The sequence below is a fragment of the Phyllobates terribilis genome, unplaced genomic scaffold (assembly GCF_046119375.1).
Source record: "Phyllobates terribilis strain yellow unplaced genomic scaffold, ASM4611937v1 Scaffold_316__1_contigs__length_2197552, whole genome shotgun sequence".
NCBI classification, from domain to species: domain Eukaryota; kingdom Metazoa; phylum Chordata; class Amphibia; order Anura; family Dendrobatidae; genus Phyllobates; species Phyllobates terribilis.
The window spans coordinates 761596-773117 of record NW_027363076.1 but is presented as its reverse complement, the minus strand read 5'-3'; positions in this window follow the sequence as shown (position 1 = coordinate 773117).

Sequence of the window (11522 nt, the reverse complement as noted above, 5' to 3'; positions counted from 1 at the left end):
ACTCAGAGTGTGGCAGTCTTTACAGATGTTATAGATGTTCTTTGTGTCGACTACGCCACCCGTTGATTTGCGGTCAAAAGGCCGCCGCTGCACAAGGGTCCGCTGAGGCCAGTGGTGTGTGTGCAGCTGTGGTAGTATAACCCCCAACGGGAGGGGTATAGCCTCAGGGGGTCAGGTGTAGAGGATGGTGGTTGTGGAGATGCAGGAAGAAGACTCAGAGTCGGGCTGTGCAGTTCAGGGTTTTTACTTACTGCTGTTCTGTTGGTCACTCTGGCCTTGAGTGACCACCCGAGCCGTGCTGCGTCCACCAGGTCCTGGACTCGGCCAACTCCCAAGATATTCTGGAGCGTGATCCTGAGCTCCCTTTCTGACTTTTCCCTCTCTACTGGCCGTTCCCACCAGGGATCCACCTATGTCCGGCTCCCTCGGGTCTTTTGTTGGTTGAACTTTCTTTAGCTTCCCAGACCCTATGCTCGGTGTGCCTTCCGGGTGGATTTGGTGAGGGTCGTGGCAGATCCTGCCCACGACCTCCGGTTTCTGGCTAAGGATTAGTGGCCTCCACCAGTTCGGGTTCCGGTACCCGTGTTGCCAACCCTTCACCCTTGTGTTCCGATTCTGGGCTCTTGGGGTTCCTTCTTCTCCCCTCTCTGGGCCTTTCTTTTCTCCTCTCTCACTCTGGGCCTTGGAGCTGCCTGAGCTTCTCTGCTCTTCTCCACTGCTCTACAAAGGACTCACTGCTGACTGACTGACTGACCCTGTTCCTAGATGGTGCCCACCTTATATACTCCCTCTATGTGTGAGCTCAGGTGACCAGCACCCAATGAGCTCCTAGCTCTACCCAGACTGCTCCCCCTATCTGCCCCTACACTACTGGGATGTTCCAACCCCCTCCCACTCCAGCCAGGGACAGACGCTGTCGTACCTGCACATTTATCTAGTGGGAGTACAGTAGTTCTGTCCCCCGGAAATGGGATGTATGTAGTGTATGCAGCTATCTGAGCTCAGTCCCACACTCCATCCTTACCCGGGAGTGGAATACCACACCTCTGGGTTGAGGTGCAATACCCCTGTAGCAGCCGAATCCTCAGGGTGCTACATTCCCCCCTGGTAAATCACAGCACGTCCTCGGGCTGTAAGAGAATAAAAACACCACAAACATACAATTTTTTTTTTTTCATAAAACATTAACATATAAAACATATAAACAGCATATATATATTAGCAGCAATAGACTTTTTCATAATAAACTTTCTGGTTCCTCCGGCCACAGTGCAACTTGTGACCGGGTAAAGTGCGTCAGTTTCTTCTAGAAAAGAAAAACAGTTTCTTTATAAAACCAGTAGGGGGCGCTTTAGGAAGCGCAACTATGTACAAGGGGATGTGGCCGTTCTCAGTCCTCGGCCAGGTATTAGGGATTAGGAATGGCTGTTCACAGTCCTCAGCCTGGTAATGGATAGGGGACACACGGGTAACAGTTCACACTTTTGTCCCAACGGGGAACATATTTTAAATCAGCAACAGTTCTGGTACCCCGACGGGTAACTATATACAGTCTCTCTTTACCGTACTTTAATGACGGCGTCCTCCTGCTCTTTCTTGTTGGTAGGTTTCAGACCCGTCCGGGTCCTCTTGCTCCTCCTCACACCGCAGCTCCTCCTCCGTCAGCCGGTGTACATGGAGGGCGTAGGGTCCTTTGGCACACTTGTGCCGGGTGAACGTGACCTCGTCCCCTACGTATAGGTCACGACCTCTGTGTCCCTCCGGCAGATGGCTTTCAACGTCTCTGCGGGTGACAAAGACGTCGCCGGGGGTATGATGGTCTCTAATGAAGCCCCACCCATGCTGCAGGTTGAACTTTATCACAGTCCCGGTGGTACGGGGACCATGAGCTGCACGGGGATCTCTCCTGGTCCGGCTCTTCTGCTCCGCGCTCCTTATTTGCGCTTGCTGTTCCCGGACCCGCCTCTCTCTCCGCTCCCTCTCGAAGACCTCGAGCTGTTGCCGGCAGCACTCTGCACGCTCCGCTGCGGCCGCCCGAGTTTCCTGAGTGAACCCCATGAGATCTTCTCCGGTGGGGTCCCACTCGAACTGTGCCTCCTCCAGCGGGGGCGGGGTCCTCTTAACGGGCTTCGGAGCCGGAATCAGGGGCTCGCACAGGGGCCTTGCCCTCTGGAGTTCTAGTTCGTAGTACTCCTGGGGCCAGATGAAGGGCTGCCCATCCGGGCAAATAGATCTTCACCCAGGTGCGGCACCCTAGATGTTATGGGCGCGGTGGTGGTAGCGGCGCCCGGGTTGACCAGGCCTTGCGACCAGGCTTGGGGCACCCTAAAGGAAAAGGGCACCGTAAGAACGGCGGCGCCCGTAGTTACTTGGCCCTGCGACCAGGCCGGTGGCTCCGCGGAGGTAGGGGGCGCTGTTGGCACTGCAGCGCCCGGGGGCACTAGACCTTGCGACCAGGCCGATGGTGTTTCCTGTTTGGCCGCGCTCAGGGTCGAAGCGTGTGACGTCACAGGGGTCGCGGCCGCGGTTTCCGGTTGAGGCCTAGTCCGGGGCGGTGACGGTGCAGCGACGGGCACGGCAGGGGGAATTTCGGGCTCTGCGACGGGGAGCTGGGGCAGGCTCTCGGTTTCTCGACTCGGGGTAGTGACGTCCCCATTACCTGCCTCCGTCTCTGCAGCACCCTCCTCAGCGCCGTCTCCGGCCTCGATTCCTCCTGCTCCATCCTCAGAGGCGGTCTGACACCTCGTCTCGGGTGGCGTGCTCCGCTGACGGGCTTCGGTCTGCTGGGCCATCTCTCGGCTCCACTCCGCCAGCGCTTTTCGCTGCACCTGGGCCATCCTCCTTGCGAGGCCCTCCAGCGCGGTCTGTGCACACTCCCGGTCTCGGGGAAGCTGCGCCAGGACCTCCACTAGGCCTAGTGGGGTTGTCGCTTCCAGCAGGCTCCTGACCACTGGGTCGGTGCTGCCTGGCTCTCCCTCCATCTCCGGGTGTGCCTTCTCCATACTCCTCGCTAGACTTCTTGTCTCCGGGTGCGCTCTCTCCAGACTGCTCCAGGCTGCACCCATCTTCTTACTTTTGTTCTGTATCCGCCCCCTTTGGGGATGGTCCCGGGGCAACTTGGTGATTGTCAGTTCCAGGGGCAGTCCCCTCACGCTGATGGACATCTCAATCATCACAGTCTCTGCTGGTGGGGGCGGTTTCCGCTTTTGGCGCCATTCCTGGACCTGGCCCACGATGGGAGGTGGCCTCTTGCCACCCTCTGGCACGCCCATAATGGCGTCCGCTCTGCCAGGGCGGGAAATCTTCCGAGATGGCGGGAATCGTCTCCCAGTGGCGGGAAACACTGCAGATGGCGGGAAAAGACTGCAGATGACGGGCAAATGGCGGGAACCGATCCGAGATGGCGTCCGATGGCGGGGACCCTCTGGAATTGGCGGGAGACTTCGTTTTGAGGTAAATGCGAACTTTTCTTCAGGCACGCAGTACCCGGTTGTTGCGGGCACGTTATCCTGCCGACTACGCCAAAGTTGACGCGCCCCCTGGGCCATGTTCTTAGGGGGAATACCCGGAGCAGGATCAGATGGGGGTTGTAGTCTCCGAGTGGCGGTGACCCGGTCCGTGCCCAGGGTGTCAAACTCAGAGTGTGGCAGTCTTTACAGATGTTATAGATGTTCTTTGTGTCGACTACGCCACCCGTTGATTTGCGGTCAAAAGGCCGCCGCTGCACAAGGGTCCGCTGAGGCCGGTGGTGTGTGTGCAGCTGTGGTAGTATAACCCCCAACCGGAGGGGTATAGCCTCAGGGGGTCAGGTGTAGAGGATGGTGGTTGTGGAGATGCAGGAAGAAGACTCAGAGTCGGGCTGTGCAGTTCAGGGTTTTTACTTACTGCTGTTCTGTTGGTCACTCTGGCCTTGAGTGACCACCCGAGCCGTGCTGCGTCCACCAGGTCCTGGACTCGGCCAACTCCCAAGGAATTCTGGAGCGTGATCCTGAGCTCCCTTTCTGACTTTTCCCTCTCTACTGGCCGTTCCCACCAGGGATCCACCTATGTCCGGCTCCCTCGGGTCTTTTGTTGGTTGAACTTTCTTTAGCTTCCCAGACCCTATGCTCGGTGTGCCTTCCGGGTGGATTTGGTGAGGGTCGTGGCAGATCCTGCCCACGACCTCCGGTTTCTGGCTAAGGATTAGTGGCCTCCACCAGTTCGGGTTCCGGTACCCGTGTTGCCAACCCTTCACCCTTGTGTTCCGATTCTGGGCTCTTGGGGTTCCTTCTTCTCCCCTCTCTGGGCCTTTCTTTTCTCCTCTCTCACTCTGGGCCTTGGAGCTGCCTGAGCTTCTCTGCTCTTCTCCACTGCTCTACAAAGGACTCACTGCTGACTGACTGACTGACCCTGTTCCTAGATGGTGCCCACCTTATATACTCCCTCTATGTGTGAGCTCAGGTGACCAGCACCCAATGAGCTCCTAGCTCTACCCAGACTGCTCCCCCTATCTGCCCCTACACTACTGGGATGTTCCAACCCCCTCCCACTCCAGCCAGGGACAGACGCTGTCGTACCTGCACATTTATCTAGTGGGAGTACAGTAGTTCTGTCCCCCGGAAATGGGATGTATGTAGTGTATGTAGCTATCTGAGCTCAGTCCCACACTCCATCCTTACCCGGGAGTGGAATACCACACCTCTGGGTTGAGGTGCAATACCCCTGTAGCAGCCGAATCCTCAGGGTGCTACACTTACATGCCATGTAATAGGCTACCCCTGAACCAGGGTACCCCAACCCTGCTTACCTACTGGATCACTGAGCAGCTGCACTGGTTGCACATTTCATATGTCTGATTCAACTTCCTTTTGCCTATGGGGGGATCCTTTTACTTTTGGTGATTTATTTTTATGCACTGTGCCACATGTCGTCTCAACAGTCCTGTCTTAAAGGGAATCTGTCAGCAGGTTTTGCTATGTAATCTGAGAGTAGCATTATGCAGGGACAGTGACCCTGATTCCAGCAATGTGTCACTTACTTTACTGGGTGCAGCAATTTTCTCTGCTGCAAATTTAGCAGATATCTGAATGCTGAGCTCTGTATAAGTCCATGCACAACACGTGATGTAGGGACAGAGACCCTTATTTCAGTGTCACTTAGTTTATTGGGTGCACAAGTTGTGATAGAATTTTTTCCAGCAGAGCTGTGAATGCTGAGTCCTGTATAACCCAGCCAACACCACTGATTGGCTGCTTCCTGTGTACACCGTGCATAGGCAGAAAGCTGGCAATCACTGGTGGGTTAGAGGTTGGACCAGGAGGCATCATACAACTAGTCCTGTAGTGATAATCTCCTGCTGATAAAACACTGATTGTATTGAAAGAGTAAAACACAGCCTAGTAAGTGACACATCACTTTAATCAGGGTCTCAGCCCCAACATCATGCTGCTCTCAGATTACATAGCAAAAAAACCTAAAGTTGCCAACAAATTCCCTTTAAGGTCTCTTTCAGACATTTCTTTTTCCTGTACATGCTCTATATGGATTTTTGTTGATATAACATGTATATTATACACTATGCAACTGTTCACATGCCCATGTTTTCTGGGTGCTCTGTCTGCAAAAAAAAAAAAGAAAAAATCTAAAAAAAATATGGAGACATTTTGATGGGAGCCACAGATGAAACTCATCCATTCAAATCAACATGTGTTTAAAAAAAATAAAAATACAGTACACAGATGATATCCATGTGTCTTTTGAGTGCTGTCTGTTTTTTACTGTTTAATGGGTAGGAAAATGTATTTTTTTATTTATTTATTTTTTTTGTATATAAGAAGAACAGATGAAACACTGATGGATGAAAATTGGATCCAGCAAACTGATAGAAACTGGTCCGATTCTTGTGTGCAAAAAAATACAAAATCCGGAGGACGGAATGAGGCTTTGCTCTGAATGCGGCAGTAGGGTATCTCCATACAATGCTTTATTCCCCCGTAGCACCAATGTATTCTAGAGAAGAAAACCTCCGTAATACAACATGATCAGCTTGTTAACATTTTGTGCAAATCTCTGTATCCCCCCATATCTGTATCTCTGGATCTATCAGGCTGTAGACTTCTGATATACTTGTGTTTCAATTTAGCAACATTTACATGATCTCTGTTTGTTGTCAGTGAAAGGGAACATTTTTTTGTCTAAATCCAGAGGTTGAAAAAAACATCCAAAAGAGAAAAAAATGGGTGCTAATAACAAAGTACACCAATATTGCTAAAAGTCAATTTTTATTAAACAGATTAAAAGTTATATAAACAATGTGATTGAACAAACACCGAAGAAGACAGACATAGACAACTAAAAATTAGTGGGTGAGCTAGTCAGAAAAGTTACACAGGTACATGTGTACATGGATGCACAATTCACAAGTAACCATGCAAAAAGGCCGGACTGGCCATCTGGCAATTCTGGCAAATGCCAGATGGGCTGCTGCCAGCTGTGGGCCTCTTCTTCAGGCACACCTGCATGACTGAAACCGGTGGTTCCTGGGAGAAATAAAATTTATTTTGTCCCGGGTGCTGCAGTTTCAGTACAGCGGCTAGGCACCTTCATAATGCTATTAACCTGCAGATTAACCCTATATCTGCAGGTAAATAGAATTATCTGACCTGTCAGGTTCCCTTTAAATTTCACAGCAGTTTGCATTCTGTAAATGTGATATATATCTTGAGCGATCCACAAAAGTCGACGAACATATATCGCATTCACTTCATAGCAAGTAGTGCTCGCAAATGCCAGGGCTGAATTTAAGTCCCAGTCCAACCCTGCCATGCAATAACACTATATGTATGCTGGTGAATCCACTAATGCAGTGATTTTCAACCTTTTTTGAGCCGCGGCACACTTTTTATACTTAGAAAATCCTGGGGCACACCACCAACCAAAATAGCACAAAATGACACTAAAACAGTCATATTATACATATAGTTAATAATATAGATTCTAAATTTATTTTACTCACTCAGTGTGAAACCTGGGCCTGTTTCGATAAACACAAAAGGGATATCCTGGCAGGAATGGTGGAAAGACACACACGAAGCTCTTCCTCAACAGTTCTCAGTTTCTCCCTGTTTTTAGTTTTTATCGCAGTCAAGCTTGAGAAGCCCAGCTCACATAGATATGTGGTTGAAAATGGGAGCAATGTCAAAATAGCTTTGTTGGCCAGAATGGGGAACTCCTTGGCAACAGATAACCAAAAACTGTCCAAAGGAAGATCAGCAAACTTTAGCTTTAAACCGCGATCTTGCTTCAGTTCAACGAGTTCCTCTTGCTCCTTTAAAGTCATGTCCTTTCCAGCAACGGATAATGAGCTGTATGGGTCCCTAACCCAGTCAAGGCATTCTGTGAAGGCTGAAGAGAAATAGAACGATAACTTCTCCTCAATAGTTTTCAAATGTCTGCCAATCGCTTCGCACATTGCAGCAGTATTGTCATCATGCAGTTTCTCGGTGAGTGGGAACATCTGAAGGTTGCCACCCTGCACATGTTGTTGCCAGAGCTGCACCTTTAAACGGAATCCGTTCATTTTATCAGTGCTTGTAAGCAGGTTTTCATTTCGACCTTGCATCCGTGTGTTTAGTTCATTCAGATATTGAAATATATCAGCCAGGTATGCCAGCTTTGCACACCACTCATCACTTGCAAGCAGCTTTGAATAATCGGACCTCTCGTTTGTAAGAAATATTTTAAGTTCCTCTCGCAACTCATACACACGGGCCAGCACTTTGCCGCGTGACAGCCACCTGACCTCCGTGTGGAGCAATAAGATTTTATGTTCCGCTCCCATTTCTGTACACAAAGACGCAAATAAGCGACATCTCAAAGGTCGCGTCTTCACAAAGTTCACTATGCGCACAACATCATCCAACACAGGAGCTAGATCTGCTGGTAAGGTCTTTGCAACGAGGGCCTCACGGTGCAAGAAACAGTGGGTAGCAAGAACATCTGGGTTTCTTTCTTTAACCCTACTTACAAAGCCTTTGATGCGCCCGACCATGGCTGCGGCTCCATCAGTGCAGACACCTGTGCAGTTTTCCCATGTAAGTCCACTTTTATCAAGATATTCTGATGTGACTTGGAATATTGCCTCTCCTGTTGATTTTTCTGTCAGTGCCTTGCAAAATAGGAAGTTTTCTCTAATGGCTTCACCATCCACAAATTCACATTGGCCAACAACTGACAATGTCCACTGATATCCGTCGACTCATCAAGTTGCAAGGCAAATTTCTTACTGATGCGCACCTTTTCCAAAACAACTGTTTCAATGTCCGCAGACAAGTCATCAATCCGTCTGGTAATTGTGTTATCAGAGAGAGGCACTTTAGCCATCTCTTTAGCTGCTTCAGGGCCAAGCATCTCATTTACAATAGCTTTACAAGCTGGTAGTATTAATGTTTCTGCCACAGTGTGGGACTTTTTTGATTTAGCTATGAGTTCAGCAACAAGGTAGCTAGCTTTGAGGGCTCTCTCATTTACCTTTGTGCTTTTTCTCAAAAAAGTTGCCCCTTTCTCATTGTTTGTACGTAAGCGTACAAAATACTCCATCGGTTTATTTTGAACGGAAGGGTGTTTCGTTTGGAGATGGCGTTTAAGTTTGCTTGGCACCATAGCGCTATTGGAAAGCTTCTCACCACACACCAAGCACAGTGGTGTTGGTGCTGTCGCATCCCCAGTGGAAGTAAATCCAAATGAAAGATAGCTTTCACTGTATTGCCTTGAGCTCACCGTCTTGTCTTTTTTCTTTTGTCGAACTCTCATACTAGGGCCTTCATTTGGGTTAGAATTGTGTCCAGGGTCCTGTTCGGCATTTGCCTTTTCCATTCTCAAACACTTCTCCATCACTGCTGAGATAGTGTGCGCAGCCACACACTAAAATAGAAGAGTTTTACATTATCTGCCACACTTAAAGGACCTCTGCTAGGCATCTTTCATTCCTGAGGGCTTAAAAAGCAGCTCTCGTGGTGACAAGAAGCTGATTTAAACCCCCCAAGAGTGAACTTCGCGAGAGCTGTATGTGTGTGATAATAACTTCTATTACTACGGTCTGCATTTCCTGCTTGAATTGACACTAGTGACGTAGCACTCAGCTTTCTCTATAAGTAGAATAGAGCCGGCTGCCAAGTGCTACGCCACTAGAGTCAATTCAAGCAGGACATGACTGCTGAAGAACGGTACTAATATCATTTATTATTCCATACATACAACTCTCACGGAGTTCACTCTTGGGGGTTTTAAATCAGCTTCTTACCACCACAAGAGCTACTTTTTTAGCCCTCAAGAGTGAAATATGCCTGGCAGAGGTCCTTTCAATAAATTATTTATTTTAAAAAAGTGAAATAAAAAAGGATAACCCCCTCATATATTCAATCCCATGTAACCTCATAAATACAGTCCCACATATATGAGCACAAGATTATCAGCATCATATACTGTGGTGATGTGCACTGTACAGCGCCACAGTATATGGTGCTGATTATTATGTGGCTCATATACTGCAATATAAAGGGGTACAATGAGAAGTACTATGGCCATGAGGCCAGAGTACAAGTGCCAGCTCATATACTCAGCATATGAGCTGGTACTTGTAGTACTCCAGCCTCATGACTATAGTATTTCTCATTTTACATTTCTCATTGTTATATGCAGTATACTGCTGGAGTACTAAAAGTACCAGCTCATATGCTGAGTATTCTGCCAACAGTTCATATACTCAGGCAAAAGCTCATATAGTCAGCATTATTGGCGGGCATTACCTTGGAGGCGGGCAAATGCGAGAGTCTCTCCGCTCTCAGGATGACGCGCCGGCCTCGGTGACGTCATTAAGTCGCGCGAGGTTCAAAGCTTGCGCATGTGTTATTGTACACGTCTCCTACATTGTAAGAAGGCGTGACTGCGCATCGAGCGCATTGCCGGGAAACAAAACACAGGGGGCACCATAGTTTGGGGAACTTTCCCCGCGGCACACCCGACCATGTGTCGCGGCACACTAGTGTGTCGCGGAACACTGGTTGAAAATCACTGCACTAATGCATATATGCATGTACATGAAACTGTGTACATATGAATAGCTATATCCTGGCCCCTGATGAAGCAGTGGTGAAACACATGTCGGGCCCATTGGTGAGTAAGCTGATCATCTATATGCACTTTGACTGAACTCTTTATAACTTTGTATATTTGCCCAGTAACTGAAGAAAGGGGAAATATTCAAAGGTACAAACAAAGAGTTCAATCAAAGTGCATCTAGATCAGCTCACCCACCAATGGACCTGACACGTGTTTCACCACTGCTTCATCAGGGGCCTGGATATAGCTATTCATATATTTAGAGACTACGTTTCAGAAGGGGAATTACCTTTGCATTGGCAAAATTAATTAAGTACACAGTTTCATGTACATGCATATATGCATATGTCTTTTTCGGTGTTCGTTCGATCACGTTGTTTATATAACTTTTATTCAATTTAATAAATATTGACTTTTTATCAATATTGGTGTACTTTGTTCCTGTCACGCGTTTTTCTCTTTCGGATGTTTGTTCAATCCTGTGCCCTAAGGGGACCTGCAATTAATTTGGTTTATCAGATATGTATCGGCAAATTATATCCAGAGGTTGGAAACCAATTTAGACCTAATAATTTTTCCGGTTGAAAGATTGCAACCTACAATGTGTTCAGAGTAGGACATTTTTTTTTATCTAGACTGAAATATTGTAGCAAACCCACAGGACATTAAAAAATGCCGCTGTTTTGTTTAGACAGATTGTCGAAACTGGATACAATCGTAGCAAACCCTCAGTTGTGAAAAAGTTCTTGGTCTATAGGACCAAATTCTGGATTCACTGACATAAAGCAGTGATCTTGGAAATGATGAGGAGTTCAGATACAAAGTATATTAGGAGGTGATGAAGCTTTGACGCACCCCCTGGGCCTGTGCTGTGCAGGGGATACCCGGAGCCGGGTCTCTTGTGGGATGCTGGGGGTTGTAGTCCTCCGTGGCTGTGACCCGGTCCGTGCCCAGGGCGGTCAAACCAGTGGCAGTCTTAGGTAATAACAATGTCCGACTACGCCACCCGTGGATTGCGGTCAGTGGGGACCACTGCTGCGCTGCAGACCGCTGAGGCTGATGTTGTTTGCGCAGCCGAGTATGGGATAACTCCCCACGGGAGAAGTATTGCCTCAGGGCAGCTAGTGTGGATGATGGGAGTGATGGTGTGAGCGTCCCAATACTGATGGTGCTGGTGCGGCGATGAAACACAGAGACGTGTGGTGCAGTTCAGGGTCTTTACTGATGGTATAAAGCAGACCCTCCCGGGAGTACTGGTTAGCAGTAGGGGCCTGGTCAGTCTGTGAGCAAGCAGGATCTCCCCTGGCCAGGTGGAGTTGTAGGCCTCCCCGACTATCTGCACTCTTTCCTGGCTACCTTGCTCCATGCGGGTAGAAGTAGCCCACGTCCCTGAGTATACCGTGTGGTGCTCACCCGTATGGCCG